Here is a 22,304-nt window from a genome sequence, read left to right as displayed (position 1 = left end):
TATCGGACAAGTCAATTTCTCCTAACTTTTTAAAGATTGTAAGTAAATAAAAGCACATAGAATAAAAAACACACCATAATCAATTTCTTTCCTAAAATTAGTTTCAAAGATTAAAACCAAATAGGGAAGTATTTCTGGAATGACTGACTCTTTGGTTACTCTGTGAACTGTTTCAACTCAGTAGCAGACATCAAGTGGTTTCCAGAAAAGCAGAATCCCATCACAGTATAAACGGAAAAAGATTGAGTATTTCCCTAGAGGTTACAGGGTGGTAGAATTCAAACCTCTACTTAATAGATGCATACATGTGTGTGTGCTTGCTATCTTTTCACCCCAGGTTATTTTCACAATTTTTTATCATCAAAGAATTACTAAGATTGGTGAGTAAAAGTCAAAACCAAGAATATTGAGTTACTTGATTACACCAAAGGATGTATGTGTCCATTTGATTATGTTTTATGTTGAAGCAGTAAAAGCAATGAGTGGCTCTATGAAGGGTAAGAACTGCTCAAGATTCATGGATACAGAAATGTGTTTCTATCACCAATTCTACCACATCACTCATATCCTATACCAAAACTCATGAAATCTACATCACGTAGATTTGGAATGGAGTTGGAACACAAGCTGACCTGTCAATTTTATTTATTTTCAACTGTTCATCTTGAAGTTTGAGTTACGGTGTGCAACTCCCATATGCCTAATATGCTATTTCCTTTCTCTGAAGTAGTTTAAAGACAAAGTGTCACTAGATGGCAGCAATGAGTTGACAAATTTTTTAAATGATAGCCATCTTCTTGAATCCAAAGACTTCCTATCTCACACTGTCTTTCACAATTTCTTATCAAGAGTTTCTCAGTACCTCTTAGATACTATAAATTTCTCTGCCTACTTAGAGCAACATCACCTGATCTGAACTGCTTTCCTTTAACACACTTAAGCTCCTATTTTGCCCCTTTAAGTCCCTTTCACACTACTTTCCTGTTATTCTTCCCCACCCCTATCATATTCTCTGCTTCCTATGTGTCTTCACTGCATTCATCAACTATTTCCCTCTGGCCTCCTTCAGCAGGCAACAATAAACTGCCCATGTCTGTAGAAAGTTGTCCAGTGTACAGGTGGCCCTCCCTATCTGCAGATTCTGCATCTGTAGATCTAAACAATCATGGATCAAAAAATATTATGGGGGAAAATTTATAAGTTCCAAAACCCCAAACTTGAATTTGCTACACACCATTTATATAACATTTACACTATATTTACTTTTTTTTTTTTTTAACTCAGGTATGTTTTATTTTCAGAACATTTTCAACAGTAGAATATATGAACTGGCACAGAGCAGGTACTGCTTTGTTTATGCAAGCAGCCAGCCAGCCACTGTCTTTAAATGAATTAACTGTAATGTACAATACCCCACTAAGCACTGTGTTTGGTGCTTCTGACACATACTGATTTTCCTTTTTTTGGAATATAGTTGCTTTACACTGCTGTGTAGCAAAGTGAATCATCCATAACGTGTACAAAGAGCCCCCTTTCTGGATTTCCTTCCCATTTAGGTCACCACAGAGCACCAAGTAGGGTTTCTTGTGCTACACAGGAAGTTCTCATTAGTTATCTATTTTATACATAGTAGTGTATATATGTTAATCCCAATCTACCAGTTCACATCCCCTTCCCCATAGTATCCATGTTTGTTCTCTGTGTCTCTATTTCCTCTTTGAAGATAAGACCATTTATACTATTCTTCTAGGTTCCATATATATGCATTAACATACAAATTTACTTTTTTTACATTGTATTTTCTTTACAACTATACTACATTAAGGTATTATTAATATAATTATAATATTATATTTGGTAGTATAAGTAATCTAGAAACAAAGTATATGAGAGGATGTGTATAGATTATATGCAAATACACAAATGGTGTATATAAAATATACCATTTTATACAAGGGACTTGAGCATCCCAGAATCTGGTTATCTGCCAGGGTCCTAGAATCAATCTTCCTAGGATACCAAAGGACTGTAATTTGCTCATTCCCAAAGCTAATTATTTATCAAACCACAGACACAGTCCCAAGGTAAAGACTATCATGTAAAGACTATTAACATGAAAAAATAGCACATGGTGGTACTTTCAGGCCACAAGAACACCAAATTGACCATTTTAAGATAAACTACATGGAACTGAATCACTTCATTGTACACCTGAAACTAATACAACACTGTCAATCAACTATACTTCCAGAACCAATTATAAAAATATTAAAACTGAAAAACAAAAACAGATTAAAAGTAAAAATGGTACCCCACAGCCATCTAAACAAACGTAGACCAGTCTCACTCTACAGGCCAGAAGTATCATAACTGTCAAAACAGTAAGACAAAATGGTCCCCCCAAAAGTTATGAGCAACAAAAAAGGGGAATAAAATAATAAACTGTTAACATGAAGAAGTGTTTTAAGAAAAGTATATTGAAAAAGACTCAGACCACAACCTGTTAAATCAGTGACGATTATACCAATATAAGAACTGATTCAGACAACTGTCAATATATGGCAAAAGCACTGGGTGAAGAGACTGTTGAGAGTACAATAGGATTTACATGGATTCCAAGTATGACTGACTGTTAACTATAAAAGGAAAAAAAAAGTACCTCTACTACTATAGAAATGAGTCACCACTTATATGAAGTGATCTAACATATGCTTCCTGATTTGACGAAATAAACGTATGTCACCTAAGCAATATTCTTAGTAAAATATTTGGCTTGAATCAATACAACAGGGACAATCAGATTTCAAGTCTGTGGGGACATTATACAACACAACTTGTTAGGACTCCTCAAGAGTAGGAAGATTAAGAAAGCAACACCATGGGAAAGAGATCTTTTCTGTGAAAACAAGAGAAATTTAATGCAGATAGTGTAAGAGATAATACTGAATCAATGTTTGCCTTGTTGCAGTTCCCATCTCAAGTATCACGCCTGTAACTTTAGTATCATTCAGGAGGGGGAAAGACACAGATCAAACACGGTACATTTAGACAGTTGTTACCAGAACAAGAACAGGAAGGCTGAGACAAGAATGGCTTATTTTACAGAAGTACACATTACCTGTTCAAGTTTTTTCTTTTTTTTAAAGAACCTATCACAGCAAATGGAAAAGAAATACATACCACAACACACTCTTGAGCCAGTTCCCCCCAAAACAGTTTTTTCTGTCAGATATGCAGAATGATCATCCAGTGGGGTAGAGGAGGAAACTGGCACTAACACTGCTGTAACTAAGTAAAACTAGTATATGTTTCTGTAAGCTCATTTGAAAATCCTTTGTAAAGCTACTCCAGCAAAAACTAATTTTTTAAAAAGCTCTTTAAAAAAAAAAAATCTTAATTAAAGCTAAGTGCTAAGCAATAGGGAGGTCAATAAATTTGTACTAATTAAGCAACTGATGACATTAAATAAATTCCTATTTTGGAATCTAAAGAGAAACAAAAGATGTTTTGTAAATTCCTGGACAAAGTAAAAAAAGATTAGCTTTTTAACAAAAACATGTTGTAGACAGTTCACATACTGGTAAAGATGTTAAAAGAATATAAAACATATATAGAGATTAGATATATCTATAGCTAATGAGACAAGAAAATGGATCAAAACATTAAAATATTGGTAATAGTTATCTCTGAGTGCTGATGCTGTTAAGTAAATATTTTCTCTGCATGTTTCCAAGTTTTAATAAGTATTTCATGATAATAAAAGACTGTTCCTGTAAAAGTATACTGCAACAGACCTCAATGACAAAAAAAAACTAAATCACATAGATCAATGTCCCCAAATTCTTCTGAGGATGATTAATCATCAAACTTCTTGAATTGCCACTTAAGTCAAGGAATTCACAACCTGAAAAAGATACTCAATTCTAAAACTTAACAGGCTCTGAACCACATTCTAGATGCTACCCAGATGCTATCATGTCTGTTATCTTTAGCACTGTCAATATCTGCAGAATTCATTGTTAAGTGCAAGACTCTGCATTTCATATACTATTTAATCCTCTTCTATCTAATTCTTAGTCCTTGGTTCCAACCTGAAGAAAATTTCAAACTTTGTTGTGTGAAGTATTAACAGTCTCTCCCAATTCTCCAGATTTTTTCAACATACTATAAGCGGGCTCATTCGTCATTTTAAAGTTTAGTAAGATTAACACACTAAAGCTATACTATGTTAAGTCTTTGATTGTGTGAAAGTCAAAGTTGCTCAGTCCTGTCCAACTCTGCGACCCCATGGACTGTAGCCCATCAGGCTCCTCTGTCGATGAAATTCTCCAGGCCAGTATACTGGAGTGGGTAGCTGTTTCCTCTCCAGGGGATCTTCCCAACCCAGGCCTTCCGCACTGCAGGCGGATTCTTTACCATCTGAGCCACCAGGGAAACCCAAGAATACTGGAGTGGGTGGGTAGCTTATCCCTTCTCCAGGGGATCTTCCCAACCCAGGCATTTAACTGTGATCTCCTGCATTGCAGGCAGATTCTTTACCAGCTGAGCTACTGTGTGGATCACAACCAACTGGAAAATTCTTAAAGAGATGGGAATATCTGACCTGTCTCCTGAGAAAGCTGTATGTAGGTCAAGAAGCAGCAGTTAGAAGTGGGCATGAACAACAAACTCATTCAAATTGGGAAAGGAGTATGTCAAGGCTGTATGCTGTCACTCTGATTATTTAACTTCCATGAAGAGTACATTATGAGAAACACTGAACATCACAAGCTGGAATCAAGATTGCCAGGAGAATTATCAACTTCAGATATGCAGATGATACTACCTTAGTGGCAGAAAGTGAAGAGGAACTAAAGAGTCTCTTGATGAGGGTGAAAGAAGAGAGTGAAAAAGCTGGCTTAAAACTCAATATTCAAAAAGGGAAGATCATGGCATCTGGTCCCATCACTTCAAGGCAAACAGAAGAGGAAAAAGTGGAAACTGTGACAGATTTTACTTTCTTGGGCTCCAAAATCACTGTGGATGGTAACTGCAGCCACAAAATTAAAAAGACGCTTGCACCTTGGAAGAAAGGCTATGACAAACCTAGACAGCATATTAAAAAGCAGAGACATCATTTTGCTGACAAAAGTCCGTATAATCAAAGCTATGGTTTCTTCAGTAGTCATGTTTGGATGTGACAGCTGGACCATAAAGGCAGCTGAGCACTGAAAAATTGATGCTTTTGAACTGTGGTGTTGGAGAAGACTCTTGAGAGTCCCTTGGACTGCAAGGAGATCCAACCAGTCCATCCTAAAGGAAATCAACCCTGAATATTCATTGGAAGGACTGACACTGAAGACCCACTCCTCGGTCTACCTGATAAGAAGAGCTGACTCACTGGAAAAGACTGTAATGGTGGAAAGATTAAAGCCAGGAAAACAGGTAACAGAGGATGAGATGGCTGGATGGCATCACCTACTCAATGTACGTGAGTTTGAGCAAACTGTGGGAGAGAGTGAAGGACAGGGAAGGCTGGTGTGCTGCGGTCCATGGGGTTGCAAAGAGTCAGAAATGACTTAGCGAATGAACAACAAAGATTAACACAATTTTCTTTCAAAAGTTTTTTTTATGCCGTATTTTAGTTTTGAAATGATAATTAATAAGATTAATCTCAACTGAAAAACCTTTCTGCGAATGTTCTGTATACTGAAAAGCTCTAACCAGGTTTACTTCTAAGAGCCAAGTTAGTAACTATGAAAGTTTAGACTACCCTATTTCAAAAAATATTTCAACTGAAAAGGTATATACAAAGATACCTATCCCCACCGTCACGCCATGCCCATTGTGACTGAACTACATTTAAAGGAGTAACTAACTTTGACGTGAGAACTTCCTGAATAGAAAATACGAAAGAGACATCCCCATACTAAAATATACCCTCATTAAAAAGCAAAAAACTGATGAATGTGTGCAATATGTATTTGTCCACAACAATTTAAGCTAATACTGTATATTAAAAAATAAAGACATTCCAATTTCAAACTTAACCACATAAGTGGTGTGGACTTCCCTCTGGAAAGCCAATCCTTTCAAACACCAGATTCTTCCATCATAAAATGAGTATCGTTGAAAGCACTTTTCTCAAAGGATAGGTATGAGGTGTAAGTGAAGATACAGAAAACACTGAACATGGTGCCTGGCACACAGCAAGTGTAGCCACTGCAGCTGCTCTTACTACTACATCATTTTCTATTATTGGTACATACCAATAAAAAATGGGACATAGACACAAGGACACAAAAGGTGATTAAAAATTAAACCAAACACTATACCTACCAAACAAGTAGAAATATTTTAAATTGAAATTTTCACACGTTATTTCTGACAGTATGAACAGGTAACGGTATATTCAGAAGTGGACTATTTTATCAAAGCCTTAAAATTGTACATGTTCTTAAAAAAAAAAAAAAAAAAAAAACCTCATGCATGTTCTGTGACTCAATAATCTTACCTCTGAGAACTTATCTGAAGGAATCAAGGATGTGGACATACTACAGTGAAAAATTGGAAAATAAACACATAATATGAAACTAAATGAATTTCAGTACATCAGTCTAACTGGAAACAAGCAGCAACTTTAAAAAAATAACTAATTGGGAATTCTGTCAGTCCAGCAGTTAAGAATCCATACTTCCACTGGAGGGGGCACAAGCTCATCCCTGGCTGGGGAAATAAGACCCTGCAAGCTGCATGGCACAGCCAAAAATATATATAATAATAAAAAAAAAAACTTGATACCAAGAGATTTTCAAGATGTTAAGCATACACAATATATAAATTATCTAGAAGACAACACACTAAAGTGTTAGACATCTCAGGATGTGGTAAGATCATGAGGTTTTAGAATACTCTTTTCTCCAAATTTTTCTTTAATACTGTAACAGTTCTTAATTTTTTCGTTCTGTAAAGATAGCTTCATGCTACCCTGGAATTTAATGATTATATGGCTTGGTGTAGTCATCAATGTTTTTCTATAAATTTCTTAACAGAAGTTAGAAAAGTTGAGTGCTTCCCCTCCTTAATGAAATTCAGATCTATGTAAAATCAAGGAAATGGGCATCTTTAGGACAACAAAACTTTCACTAGATGTTGCATTCTGTAATTTGGTGTTTCTCATTCTATGTCTGTTGGCAGTCCCAACACAGAGAGATATTGGGTATAATTCCCTGTGTACACGTGCTTAGTCGCTTCAGTCACGTCCAACTCATGCGACAGTATGCAATGCAGCCTGCCAGGCTCCTCTGTCCATGGGATTCTCCAGGCAAAAATAGTTAAATGTGCTGCTATGCCCTCCTCCAGGCAATCTTCCTGACCCAGGGATTGAAACCCCATCTCTTACATCTAACCTGCATTGGCAGGCAGGTTCTTCACCCACAATGCCACCTGTATTTACTAAACAGTTAAATCCTTGCTTATCTATTTTATGTTTAGTAGTTTCTATCAGTTAATTCCATACTCCTAATGCGTCCTCCTCACCCATCATTAAATGTTAAGTCACCTCTATTCTATGAGTGTTATTACATCACACTTTAGGGGGTAGGGGAAAAAATACAGCATTAAAAAACCCACCATATTCTTAACTAAAACAACTTCTATACAGGAAAACTCCCCATCAACAACTGTTTCCTCAGAATATTTTAAACCATTTGAAAAAAAGTTCCTGAATCTATAAGCATTAGGAGTATGTAAGAGAATGCTTTTCACAGCAAAAGAATTAAGAATTACTTCACTAAGGCCAATAAATCTTGACTGTTTTCAGCAAAACATTTGAGAAAAAGCAAACATAGCAATCTAGGTGAAAGAAATTCATTATTCTGTTTTCTTATGTCTCAAAAGCTGGGAAAAGGAAAAAATGGTCATAACTTCAGAGCCACCTTGACCTACAAGGTTACATTTTTCAAATGTTTCAGCTATCATTTACTGCAAAGAAATAATTACACGTTGGTCACACTACATATGATTTGCCTAAGAGCTCAGATAATTCAAAATACACACATTTCAGGATGGCATGTATATCTGATTACTAGCTTAAGTGGCTCAGCCATTTATTCAGATTGCCTGATGGTAATTACTTGATTTTTAATTCTATTTGTAATTAGGAAGAGTCATTATTCAAAATTTGTACATGAGTCATCTTTAATACTGCATTATCTCAAATTTACATAAAATGTGGCTACTTTATGACCCTCAACTATGCTCCCCAAAGAGCAAAAACACTCATCAGAAAGTCTATTAAAATTTCCAATTCCCAAGTAATAAAAAGGAGTGAAAGGGAAGGACATGGTATTCTGTAATTCTAAAAAGCTTCCAGATGATGATTAATGATATGCTATTGCTGTGGATCATAGTCTGAATAGCAAGGGTCAACAATACTTACACGTAAGACTTCATTTATTATCTTGTAGAAAGCTTCAATGTTATCGGTGAACTCAAACTGAGCCTTTAGTAACAACAAATAAACTTTTTAAAGTCTCACCAGGAGACACATTAGGAAAAAAATCAAGATTTTTCAGATTTTGCAAAGATAATACTATAATTTTGCTATGTAACAGCGAGCGGGATCTGGGAAAGCATCCAGTTACCAGATATAATACATTAACATTTCTGCAATTAATACATAAGCATAGTCACTAAATATAACAAAGACTATAAATAATCTCATGTCAGTTGAAGTCAGGTTTTGTGATCAAACATGAAAAACTGTCACGGATTTCTGAATTGAGAACAAAAGATCTGATGGTACAACAAAATAATTTTTAATAGGGAAACCCAACTTAAAGTTACTACATCATTCTCCATCTCTCAGACCCAAGCAACTAAAGCACAGTCCTAGAATTTAGTAGTAAAATGTGTATGTGTGCTAAGTTGCTTCAGTCGTGTCTGTCTGTGAGCCTATCGACTATAGCCTGCCAGGCTGCTCTGTCCATGGCATTCTCCAAGCAAGAATACTGGAGTGGATTGCCATTTCTTCCTCCAGGGGACCTTCCTAACACAGGGATTGAACCAGAGTTTCTTACGTCTCATGCGTTGGCAGGCAGGTTCTTTACCACTAGTGCCACTTGGGAAGCCCAAAATGTATATGGAATACAGCAAATTCCATCTTTTGCTAGCCTGAAAACTCAAATTTTATCACACATGAGGATAATCATTACCAAGCTTCTCACTCAAAATTTTACACTTATCTCTGATTAACAGAAGTTTCCAAATTCTAGGAAGGAATAAGCAAAACTTAACACGTAAGCAAAAAAACAGTCATCCAAGCTACCATTCCCATAGAAAAAACACACCTAGAGAATGCCTTACTCAGTCCTCAAAGAGTACCACCTTAGGGTCTTCAAATATATTTTACTACATGTTTTTGTGTGATAAGAGTCCTTATCTTTCAAAGAAACAATGAAATAGCTATAGATGAAATAAATCAATTATTTATATACAATATTGTAAAGTTTTAAAATAAAATTAAAAAAAAAAAAACATGAAGGGAAGGGAATGGATGTAGGTATAGATTAAAACAAGATTACCCCAAATTTGCCAAAGCCAGACAAGTTCGTAGCAATTAACCTGGTGGGAGCCTTTTACTCAGAAAATGTATTAACTCTTTAAACATTCTTACTCTTCAATTAATAGACTTATCAAACATGAAGAACATTTAAATTTCAGGACCAAACCCTGAAACACAGTGAAAGAGACTCAAGAAATTAACAAAATTAGAAGTCAAATATTAGTGGTCACTTACATTAAGTAAACTGTTTTTACCTTTTTCAGAGAGCAACCTAGACTGCAGCTTTTAAAACATGCATGCTCTTGAACAGTTATACTTCTAGGGCTTAATTCTAAGCAAATAACTAAGAGTTATTCACAAAATCTTAGCTGTAAGACTATTCAATTGCTTTTAAAAGGAAAAACGTAAGAACTCAACAATAGAGTACTGGTTAAGCAAAAACACTGCGTAAGTATGCAATGTAATACTATGCAGTTATTATAATCTTTAGGAGAGCTGTATCTAATAACATTTTATATTGATGTTACGTTCATGCTGAAAAAAAAAAGACGACTACTTAAATGTATATGCCATATGTAGGGGGCCTTCCAGGTGGTTCGGTGGTAAATGATCTGCCTGCCAATGCAGGAGACACAGGAGAGGCAGGTTCAATCCCTGGGTCAGGAAGAGCCCGTGGAGGAGGAAATGGCAACCCACTCCAGTATTCTTGCCTGGGAAATCCCACAGACAGGAGTCATATGTAGAACATTACTTTTTCAAAAGCATACATACACCAAAAAAAAAAAGTCTGAAAGGACACATCAAAACTTTTATTCTGGATGGGTAAGTATGCCTTTTTGATGGGCCTCCATTGCATTTTCTAAATGTTGTATGTGCATGCATTGCTTAATTTGGATTAAGGCCAAAATAAAGATGGGGGTAACTTCTTTTAAAAATTCACATCAATCAAGTCATTTGATTAGTCTTCCTTTTTAGTTTCAGTAAAACTAAATCTTAACACAAACCGTTAATTCCAACACAGGAAGCCAACAAACTTTCAAGGATAACAAGGGAAATTTTTTCCTTGGAAAAAACACTTTATTACCTCAATTTTAGCTCTAAAGTTTTTTAAAGTTATCACAAAACTACTAAGGCAAAGACTGTACTTCCTTAAATTTAAAAATTCAAGGAGTTATAGCACACTATGGTTACACAATTTTCAGAATTGAGTAAGAGGACTAAGGGAAATTTCTCATTTAACATGTATTCAACTATTCCTAAATGTTATTCCAGACAAGTTAGAAAAGCCTAAGACTGGTTCAATGAATTTCCAGGAAGCTATATTAGTTCTGAAACCAACTCAAAAGCCACAGGTTAATGTAAACAATAAATAGGAAGAGTATTTCAGAAAGGTCAATCTGGAATCAGATTAGATAGGAAGAAAAACTCAGATGCCCTTTCATCTACTACATGTGTGCTCAGTCGTGTCCAACTCTTTGTGACTCCATAGATGAAGCCCACCAGGTTCCTCTGTCCATGGAATTTTCCAGGCAAGAGTACTGGAGTGGATTGTCATTTCCTAATCCAGGGGATCTCCCCAACCCAAGGACGGAACCTGTGTCTCCTGCATTTGCAGGCAGGTTCTTCACCACTGAGTCACAGAGGAAGCCCTTAATCTACTATAAGTGTTAGTCGCTCAGTCATGCCCAACTCTGCAACCCTATGGACTGCAGCCCACCAGACTTCTCTGTCCATGAGATTTTCCAGGCAAGGATACTGGAGTGGCTTGCCATTTCCTTCCCTATGGCTACTGCTTAAAAATGGCTATGTATTCCCAGTGGAGAATAAATCCTTAAAAAATGACCAAGTTCTCTCAAATTTTTATTAAAGCCCCATCACCAGCAATACAGCAGCCTACATCCTCAAATGGGACTCATTCCATCACAGGCAAACCTAATTTAAGGCTGCTTTTACAACTAAAAAAAGTCACTTACTAAACTACCACAGAAGCCAGTTATGCTCTTTATATTCAGACATAAAATCAAAGAGCTGAAGTATATCGACAACAAGGAGTTTTAGGTTTAATTAGAAGCAAAATACTGTTGTGTTGCTCAATAATGGTCTTTGACCACACAAAGCAAGTTTCCTTCTAACCCTAAGTCCTTCCCGCTTGTCCAGAAGTAATCCATCAATGATGTTTTCACGTGCATCTTTCCAGATATTTCTATCTTACACAGTAGAAAATAAACTTCTATAATATGTGAGCTGATGAAAAGTGTTAAAGAGAAATTAGAAGGCTAAATGAGAGAAAACAACAGAGGTGATGACTTTTGAGTAAGAACGAAAATGAACTGAGCAATCCAATCTGTCTGGGGAAGAACCACCCCCCCGCCCCCACCCCCACCCAAAAAAGGCTTTTGAGGTAGGAACATTTAGTATATTCAAATCTCAGTTAAGGAGGCCAGTGTGGCTGAAGCAGAGTAGTATACAATTAACAAGGAGGAGGTGCATAACAGATCATACAGCACATCTTGTAAATCACAATACAATTTTGACCTGAATGCTGAAATAGGCAGCTATTAAGTGAGTTTCAAACCAGAAACTCAGGTCAAACATTATTACTTTAATAGGATCAATCTAGCTACCACACACTGGGGTAGAGGTATAAAAGAAATATAAATCTATTGTAATAATCTGCCAAAGACAAATGACGGCTTGAAATTGGATCAAGTCACAGCAGAATGAGTGGTGAATCCTTGTTAGAATTAAAAGGCAGAAATGATAGTGTTTTCTACAATGCCAAAGATGAGGTATGACAGAAAAAAAAAAGTCAAGGATGGCTAACCAAAGTAAACTTGAAAACGCCAGTTTCATTAACTGAAATGGCAACACTCTGCAGAAGAAACTGGTTTGAGAGAAGAACAGCAGGAGCCCAGTTTTGGACTTTTAAACTGATATATACTTAAAAGTACACTCACAGGAGCTGTCAGTTGGGTAACTGGATAGAGACAATAAAGAGAAGTCCAGGCTGGTGATACATGTTTGGGCATCATCAGCTTATAGACAGTATAAAAAATCATGTGACTGAATGAAATGACACAGGGAAGTATGAGTAGAAAAGTGAAGTGGAAGAACTGAACCACAGAGCTAAGTGGGAGAAGGAATAGCCAGAAAGAGAATGAAACCTGGAAGCTACGTAAAAAATATTTTCAAAAAGTGGCAGCTCAACTGGTTAAATCATACCAACAAGACTGATAAGGACTGAAAAAGGACCACTGGATTTAGTAAATCCCTCTGGGTTACACATTTTTTAAAACCATAAATTATATGATTACTTTTTTTCTCCCAACTGAAACTCACTTTTAAATGTTAATTGTTTATTTCCCTAAAGAATGTTGCTACAACCAGAGTCTTGAAAATCATACTACAAACCTGTATCTACCCAAATAACTACCTTGGATACGTCATGCTATTTAAACTGTTGTAAACTGAACAAAATAGTTTAACAGTGACTTTTTGCTTAAAACTTGCTAAAAACAGAAGTCCAGAGCAGTTTTTTGTTTTAGGCACTTTAATCAAAGATGTTTTTCTAGAATACTTCACATGTCATGTACAGTCAGTCTAGTATGATTATGACTTGATATCTATAGTTTCAACTGCCTGGGTTGAATCCATGCTTCACTTGACATTTATTAGGTATGTCTAACTTTGGGCAAATTATGCAAATCTGTGCTTGAATAGTCTCATCTCTGAAATGTGAAAAGACAGTAATATTTACATAAGGTTATAATTAATACAGGAACTTTAACAGTAATGGACACATGGTAAGTTCCCCATTTACCACTTTCAAGAAACTGAAGTTTTTGTACTTCATTTTTCCTTTCAAATAGGAAAGCTATTATGTCAGGTCTGATTCAACAGGGGTGTTAGAGAAATAACTAACTTCCTAAAGCCTAATTAAATATCCTCTTCAAACTCTTGTTCATTAATACACACAAAGAAATCTTATTTGTAAAACCAGGGCCAAGTGCCCTCAGGCCTAGGATTACTATCTGCTTCAAGAGATGAATAGACAGTGGCCTATTTTAACAGGTCTTCTAATCTAGTCTTTAGTCCTACTTACACTTAGCTCCTAAGGTCTCTCTGCTGGCAGCACCCTTTCATTGCCATATCTGTATCTGGCTCCCTTAACTATCATCTCTTTTCCTTCATGGATCTAGATTGTGAAAGTGCTATTCTCTTCTCTCTCAATGGTCTACAATACTCAAGAGGGGAGGAGACAGCATGTTTTGTTCACCTGTATATGCCCAAGCCTAATGGTGATTTTCAGAATAAGCACTCCAATGTTTAATAAACAACATTTCTAACTTGAAAGCTGGGAATCTTCCCAAATCTGTCACTCTCCGTATCACAGCCACCACCAAATCCTAAATTTACTGGTTCCTAATCCCAGTACCATTGCTTTTGGCAGTGATATTTGCCCAGTGAACTGGCCAGTAAAGCCAGGTCATTATTCTTCCCTCTATTCCAGTTTCTTACTTATCACCTACTCCAATCTCATTCTCCTCTACGGCCATTTCCTCATGGCTATTACAATGACATTTCTAAAAATGAAAATCTGATATCATTCCTCAATTCAGAATCTTTTAATAGTCGTCAGTTTCTGGATCAAGTACAAATTCCTTGGCGCGGTATTAAAATTTTTATAACCTGGCCTTAACTCTCTAAAAGCCTTTCCTGAACTCTTAAAGAGTCAATGAGGCGCCCATCTATTGCACAGTTCTATAGGCTCTGTGCCTACCTTTAACCACAGTGACATTATATCATCCATCAGTCTCTCTCACAAGGCTATGAGTCCCCGAAGAACTATTATACCTTTTCGCATTCCGCAAACCAGAAGAACATGACCCATGAAATAATGGATTTGTAAAACGATATCAATAAAACCTGGACCTAAAAGAAAATTTTCCATTCCTCTTCCAGGCAACTTCACAGCGTTTTACTTTTCTCCCATTTTGTTTTCCTTTGAGGCTGCCTTCAGTTTTCACTTTAACTAGATTTTACTTTCAATAGGAGTAAGGGGAGGGGTCAAGTATGTGATTTACTCCAGTACACACAGCTAAGTATACCTTTAAAAGCCACTCTACTTCTCTCCTGGCCTTACCCCAGCTCAACATTAAAGCAACTCTCAAGTGAATTATCAAAACGTTTCACCGTTGTTAAAATATTACCGTGTATTAGTCACTCAGTTGCATCCTACTCTCTGTGATTTCTACAGGCTGCTATTATTTTTAACACTTTGACTATCCACATTCTTATTAATCTCTGCATTTTTCTTGTGAATATTCAGTCTCATTAACCTTTGGAACACAGTCGATTCCCTAATATGTAGCTGGGCCACAAGTAATCACTGAAAAAGAGGTCAATCCTTGATCTTTCCTGGTTTGGATACAGAGATTATACAGATTTCCCTGCTTTCTGAGGTTAAAAAGTCTATTTATCCTTTTCTTTAAAAAAAAAAACCTTCCAGTCAGATAGCACTTCAATATCAAAGCATGTTTCTTGTGGGTTGATTCACACTAAATTTTAATGATAAAAAAGCCTAAATACAATCCAAATTTATTGTCACAATGTAAAGATTACTCTAAATGACACAAAATGTTTACTAATTTGCAATAATCTAAGAAAAAAAGAATACCTAACATTTTTGTCTTGCTGATCATTAAAACGTCATTTTCATTCTAAACTATATGTAAACTTCAGCTGCTCTTTGCTTTAGGAAAAACCCTCAGCACCCCAAGTTTGACACTCATAATTCCATTAGTGTACAAAACCCTGAAGGGTTCTTCCTTAGGAAACATCTTTTGAGATACACACACAAAAGCCTAACCTAAACATTTCCAGAAGCTATCACCTGCACGACATCAACTTAAACAGGTGTTACTTCCTAGTCTTTCCAATGAAACCAAGTGGACCTCACACCTCTTACCATCACCCAGGAAGGGTGTGCATCTGTTCCGAAGGCCCCCCTGGCTCCAGGTCATCCTGGCTGCTGCTGCTCCAGGCTGGGCATCCGTGTTGCTGCAGCTTGTGGTTTGTGATGATGGGTAGTGTACAGGAAAAGCAGGATGGGATTTCAAGGGAAACAGGAGGGGGATGGCTTTCTGGGAAAATGCCATCACCATCATAGGTGTTAAGTAATACCACACACATTTTATTGCAGCACAGTTTAAAAATTTAACAAATGAAAGATTAAAAATAAAAAAAACAAAAATAAAAAAATAAAAAATACAGACGTCCAGAGATGCTCTAAAACAGTTAAGTTAAAGATCAGGAAAAATAAGGTCACAGACTTAACAGCCAGTAAAATTCTTTCCAGCGTGGGGAAGGGGATAAGGGCAAGGGGGGAGGGTTGGGAGAGAAAAGGTTTATGTGATCAATCCACTTAAAAATGCTAATGCCTTCACTTTCTCTCCCAAGATGTAAAACTCCAAAGTCAATCAGGAGGCCGGAGAAATTCTTAATGAACATTCAGAAAAACTCGATTTTAATCCGGTTAAAAATCATCAGTGTCATTATCATCATCATCATCACCATCATTAAGTATAATAAATAATAGTAACTAGTAACAACAATAAAAAGGAAATCAGCGGAAAGTCAGGAAAAATGTAAAAAAAAAATTGGAATAACTTACTGTAGCTGAAGATCAAAAAAATCTCACTGTAAAAAAACAAAAATAAAAATAGCCCAGATTAGAAAAACGGGAGGTGCAAAAATGTCAAGTCAGTAAAGTTCATTTCTTTTCTCTTTCCAAAAGCAGTTTCCACAAAAACCGCCAAGGGTGAAGTTCTCAGTAGCAGACAAGCAAAGCCCTTTCCACATCATCAATCAATCTTAAAAATACACGAGGAAGTAGAGAGGTCAGTTTATGAGAGGCTAAAAGGCTCCTCCTCCTCTAACCCAATTGCTGCAGAAAAAATAGAAATAGAAATTTAAAAATTACATCTTAAATCCAAGTCCCGTTTTTGGAAACAATTGAAAAAAAAAACCACCTGTAAATTTGCCGTAGTGCACACCAAGTTGCATCATTATGTTTAAAATGTCTTTATAAAATCAATTTTGGAATGGGAATGTGTGTGTTCTGGAAGGGTGGGGAAGGGAGGTTAAAAATCAAAGCTGAGCTCCAGTGAGTAGGGATGGGGTTCGCCTTGCTGCCCTGTGAAAGGAGAAGGGACAGATTGAGTCAGAGTTCCTCAGAAATGTTGTGCCCTAAACCCCCAAGACAGAAATATCTGTCCATTTCATGTAACATTCTGGTAAAACATAACATCCCACTGGATGGGGAGAGCCTCTATAGAATTACCACCTCTACCATTGACTGGCTTCACAATTCTTCAATGTCAGTAGGTGACTATTTTAATTACATATGCACCTGTATTCCCTTAAGGGTCTCAGAAAAATATCCACATTCAAACACTCCTCTTGATAATCAGTTTGGTCAAAGAAAATGTAGAAAACCAGGTACACAGAGATGAAGTGAGCAAATGTCAAACAGCAGAAAGCAGATTTGTGTTTTAAATTTTAGGCCCAGGTAGCTTTTCCTACCATACAAATTGAAGGAGAAGGGTCTACTCTAAAGATACATACTAGAGATGACATCTAGTCTCAAAACCAATGAGTGGTCAATCTATAAGACCTGACAGAACCTGTCAGGGAACCAGTTTAAATAAAGAGCACATTAATCCACTCAGTAACAGAATGAAAAGTCAGATGAAGGAAAAAAGATTATTATGGCTACTGACTATACAGTGTTAAAAAAAACAGGCAAAAAGTATGTGTTTGTTTCTTTGTGGTCCCACTGTTTACAAATAGTACATATTGCTAATTCCAAGATAGGAATTCTAAGAATCTGATACATACCACCACAACAGACTGGCTAAGATTTGCAATTAGATTGTAGGTCTTTGAGCAAATAAGAATGACTGTACTTGCATTTTAATATTCAGCCATGAGATTTTATTCTCCTTTCCAAATGTCAGTGAACTAAAAAATTTAAGCTGAGCTTTTAAAAAGTGTTCCTTAAGTCAATTACAAATTAATGACTACAGCAATAGAAAAGGTACTATTAACTCTATTTTTGAGAAGTAGTAGACCAAATAAGCTACTTTTACGCTTAGACTGTGTTAAATTTTAACTGATGTGTTAAATGTTACAAATGCACAAACTATTAAAAAAAAGTTACAGAAAATGTACAATTATTTGAACGTACATTCAAATATACATTTTGAATGTGTAAGTGTAAGGGATGTTCAGTTATGGTGAGACATTCAGTTTTCTTCTTTGGAATCACAGCCTGAACTTGGTACTCAGTAATGTCAGGATGTTAAATAACTGGTTCATCTACAAACAAATCCTCAGTAAACATGTTATAAGCTTAAAAAGTAATATGAAAACATTTACATCTTTCAAATTCAAGAACTTAAGATGTCTCCCAAGATACTATGCTTAATTGATGAGCTACCCCCTCATAAAAATGATTAACCAAATTTAACACCTAATTGTAACTTTTGCAATTAATAGTACACCTGTAGTTTTTACTTTGTCAAACCTCTAGGAGATTTGCATCCCTTCTTCTAAAGGGGTATTCTCAAAGTGAGGGCTGCCAACCAAGATAGCGTGGCACATATCAGAAACGCACATTAACAGGGTCTACCTCAGACTGACTTGATTAGAAAGTGGTGATGGAGAGCCCAGCAATCTGTTTTAACCAGCCCTCTTGCTGGTCCTAATGTCTGCTCATGTTTAAGAACCACTGTGTAGAGTTTAATAAGGAATCTCTATCCCCTAATTAGTATCGAAACATACTAACTCGAAGATTATAACCTACCACACTAAACGCTATACCACAAAGCCCTACAGAAATTCCTTTTCCCTTTATAAACTTTAGATTTCCAGTGTCTAAGAGAACACATGCAGCTATGCTACATCTTAAAGTTCTGGTTTTCACCATAGTCAACTATCTAGTAAATCTATTATGTACAAAATTTTAAGGCTCCCTGATCCCAATGAGAATGAATGACTATATATTAAGTATGAGCAAATAATGCTCCCCAGACAACTAATAAAATGACGTGAAGACTGAAATACTGTTAAGACAGTTAACAGTAATTACTAATATATAAAAACTGTTGTCACACAATAAAACTATTTCTGTACACTATTTAGCCTTCTGGCAACAAATGACTTGAATTATAAAAAATAGAAATTAAGAGGTAAGAAGTCTAAGACCCCCTTATAAATATAAAACTGAATTTCAGAAAGTTTAACTGATTTGCCTAACAGGTAGGTAATAAGCAGCAGGAGGGCAAAAATCCAGTTCTCTTAACTCCTAGACCAGGGTTCTTTCAACTGTACACTCCCCACTTGACATCTCACACATCCACCGGTTAATATAAACTAATCTTTAAGATTAGAATAACTAGCTATTTTGGAGCTTATTCCTTGCTTGTTTCTACAGCAATTCCATCCAAAACAAGGTCACACACTATGCAAAACCCTCTAGAGACCTAATCAGGAATAAGGTGTGTTTATATCCTCTACCAAAGAAAACAGGAGGCATGAGCATGGGAAACAGAGTCCTCCAACTTAACCCACCCTTCTTAAATCCCTCTACTCCAGCCAACATGAAAATGTTACTAATGCCTATCTATTTGAAATCAAATCTACAATTATTTCAGATATTAATTTTGTGGCCAAATCATTCCGGATGAGTGATATTAAACTGTTACCTTGGTACATGCTGATCCTAAGGAACACATTTCTAACACCTCAAGGCAAGAAAAGTGCCCTTCAAATAATTTTATTGCCATTTAAGAATTTAACCATTCTTAAATACTGATTTCATACATTTCTATTTGCCAACAATATTAGGTGTATGATTTCCTAAATTAACCAATCATTGCCCTTTTAAAAGTCCATGTGACAATCTAAATGCTTAAGCTTTTATTTTTTTTAAGGCAAAGCTTTTGATTCCTATTACAAAATCTATATGCTAAGGGATTGATACATAGCTACCTAGAGTAACAGTTTTTTAGCTTCTGTTCCTAAGGGACAAATTTACCCAGCATGGGCTTAAACTGTACTTAACATTACTTTTTGTGAATGTGTAACACATTACGAAAAACAAAATCACCTAAAGCTTACAAAAATATTTAAAAAACAGCGGTTTCTTGGGTAAGTGAATGTGATACTTTGAAACTTATGTAATTTCTACAAACTGAGCAAAAATTGTTTAGTAATTTTCAGGGCTTAGCAAATAGTAACCACCATAATACCTGCTTAACAAAAGGCATATAGTTATGCATTTTTGCCAACTTTGGGATGGTCTGGAAAATTAATGCCAGAATATCCCGAAAATAAACTTACAAAATCTTAGGACGTTACACTAATAAACGCAATACTCATAATCTTTTCCCCAAGAGCAGTTTGGGGATTTCCAGTTACCGCTAGTCCTTGCTGTAATTACTTTTAATATCTACTATTCCAACAGGGAGGTAAAGCCACTTGACTTAACCTGGAGACCAAATTCCTTACTAGTTCGGCTGATTAATATGACCCAGGCAATCAACACTCATGCCTCGGTTTCTGTCTATGAAAGATAGTAATACCTACCTCAAGCAAGTTCCACTAACTTATATATTTCAAGTGATTTGTAACCTGCAGATAAAAATCCAGCTTTAATTATTACTGTTAATATGTAAATCAGATTACAATTTTTTAAATAAAATTGAAAATATTTCAAGGTCCATCATTTGTTCAGAGAGGCGTAAACTAAAAAGTAATCAGTAAAATATTAAACCTATTTTCATATTTATACCCTGCGGTACGCTCCAGAATTTGGAGGCTTGCGGTACAAAAAATTTCTGCTTGATAACCCTTCCCCATCCCCCACTTAATTTTCAATTTAACAGGAAGCATCGGCACTACATTAACTTGAACTACATTCATGAGCATCTTTGATCATCCCTTTCACAATCTCAGAGTCCTCATGGTCACAGAAAATTAAAGGACAGCCGTTAACACAGGAGAGAGAATAAGAAAAACAGCATTTTCCCTGCCGATTGTGGCCTAGAGGACACTGGGTTAAAAATCTACGCAAGGGCCGAGGCCTAGAAAACTCTTGCGTAAGATCTAATCCCCCAAACCAGAGAATAAACGGGGGCCTGCTTACTCTACCGAGGGGAGGGTTCCCTCGTCCTCTCTCCCACTCCACCTCGCGCTCCCCAAAGAACCCAGCGCTTCCCCTGCTTCCGCTCCCTCCACTTACCAGGAGGGGGAAGGGAGAAGAGATTCGATTCTGAATCTCCTACCCCTGGGTTCTACGTGGAGAAGCCGATTGCTGCTCGAGGTCGGCAACGCGGTCGCAATCGCTCAGTCTTCGCCTCTTCACAAAATGGCCCCCGAGTCTCCTCTGCCGCCGAGGCGAAGGTCTAGGCCCGCCCCACTCCTGAGAATCCTCCTATTGGCTGCGAGTTTTCTCGCTCCCGCTTCTCATTAGACAGTTCTACCGCTCTTCACAATTCTATCCAATCACAATCAGTAGTGGGTTAGACTAATCTAGAGAATTTCCACATGCGTGGGAAAAACTAGTTTGTAACTGGTTATATTTCCTGTCATTTATCTTCTGAGTCATGCTTATTGGCCACTGTACCCTGACGAAGCTCTGGGTGGAAACTTGCCTTTGTAAGGCTCACCGCTTCACATCCGGGTATCCGATATGTCTGATTGGCGGTCTCAGTATCCCATCTGCTCTTTAGAGCGCATAGAAGCAGGCTCACCCGGATCTCGGAATTCCCGCGGCGCGGGGGGCGGGTAAAGATTGCCGGGTCTTGTTTGGTAGACTTCCGAAAGGTCTGCCCTAGCTTCCGGCCTAGGTAAAAGGAAAAGCTGTAGCCCGCGGTGTGGACAAAAAAAATTGTTTTTTCTTTGACTGGGGAGGGAGCACTAAAAGCTAGAATAGAAACCAGCCCTGCAGTTTTTCCAACCCTAGAGCTCCTTTCTGAACATGTCTCAGCTTGTCAAGCCCTTCAAACAACCCATATCTTACGCAAAACAACTGACTTACTCACCTCTCCATTGCAAAAGGTAAAAATAAAGTATAAAATACTGGCCTGGGATACTACTACAGCATTCGTCCTCTGGCCCCAGGTCATCTCACTTTCTAATACCCTATATGCCAACCAAATTGGTTCAACTGGCTAGCTCTCCCCCGCCCGAACCCACAATCGCGTCCATTAATTCTCCGCATCCTGAAACGATCCTGTCTCCCACCTACTGCCGTCGTCTGCACTGCAGTCCCTCTGGTTATATTATAGCAGCCGAGCACGCAATGCAATAAGGGCCAGCTGTGCTAGAAACAGGAATAAAGGATATTTCTCTGTGTAGTTGGGGAAAGCAAGATTGCAGAACACTTATCTAGAGAATGTGATACTCTATACATTTTAAGGAATATATGCATTTGTGAATACAGTTTTATGCATTAGTTTCGAATTCTTAATTTCAGAGAGATTCACAAGGAAACTGTCTACCTGTCAAATGGCAAAAATCAAGACAATTTAGTAACGAGTTTAATGTCCTTTACTCAAATGAAAACCATTCATGGTTGGAAGAGTACGGTGACTCACAAACAGTGGCGCACTACCCCAGGGAGTTTGGGCAAGAATGAGCTTAATACAGCATTAAAAGCAGCAAGGCAATCGGGTTTGATGGCCTGCGATTGTGT

The 22,304-nt window shown here is 37.0% G+C and overlaps 1 protein-coding gene across 26 annotated transcripts in view; it reads right to left on the bottom strand.

The window, feature by feature from the left end:
• HNRNPC (heterogeneous nuclear ribonucleoprotein C) overlaps window positions 1-20,977 on the bottom strand; it is a 44,763-nt gene extending 23,786 nt beyond the window's left edge. For 4 of the 26 annotated variants that reach the window (XM_010809092.4, XM_024997410.2, XM_005211486.5 and 1 more), the window contains exons 1-3: window positions 20,850-20,977; window positions 20,195-20,239; window positions 16,218-16,243 (exon numbers count right to left, since the gene is read on the bottom strand). The gene's annotated coding sequence lies outside the window, so the exon portion shown is untranslated. Of the gene's footprint in view, window positions 1-15,505; window positions 15,688-16,217; window positions 16,491-16,575; window positions 16,740-20,194; window positions 20,240-20,849 lie in introns of all 26 variants that reach the window. The other 22 variants (XM_010809100.4, XM_024997412.2, XM_010809105.4 and 19 more) reach the window with 11 other exon arrangements.
• Window positions 20,978-22,304: the final 1,327 nt, after the last annotated feature.

The sequence above is a fragment of the Bos taurus genome, chromosome 10 (assembly GCF_002263795.3).
Source record: "Bos taurus isolate L1 Dominette 01449 registration number 42190680 breed Hereford chromosome 10, ARS-UCD2.0, whole genome shotgun sequence".
NCBI lineage: Eukaryota > Metazoa > Chordata > Mammalia > Artiodactyla > Bovidae > Bos > Bos taurus.
Note: the sequence above shows the minus strand (reverse complement) of the source record. Positions and strands in the feature narration are given on the sequence as shown.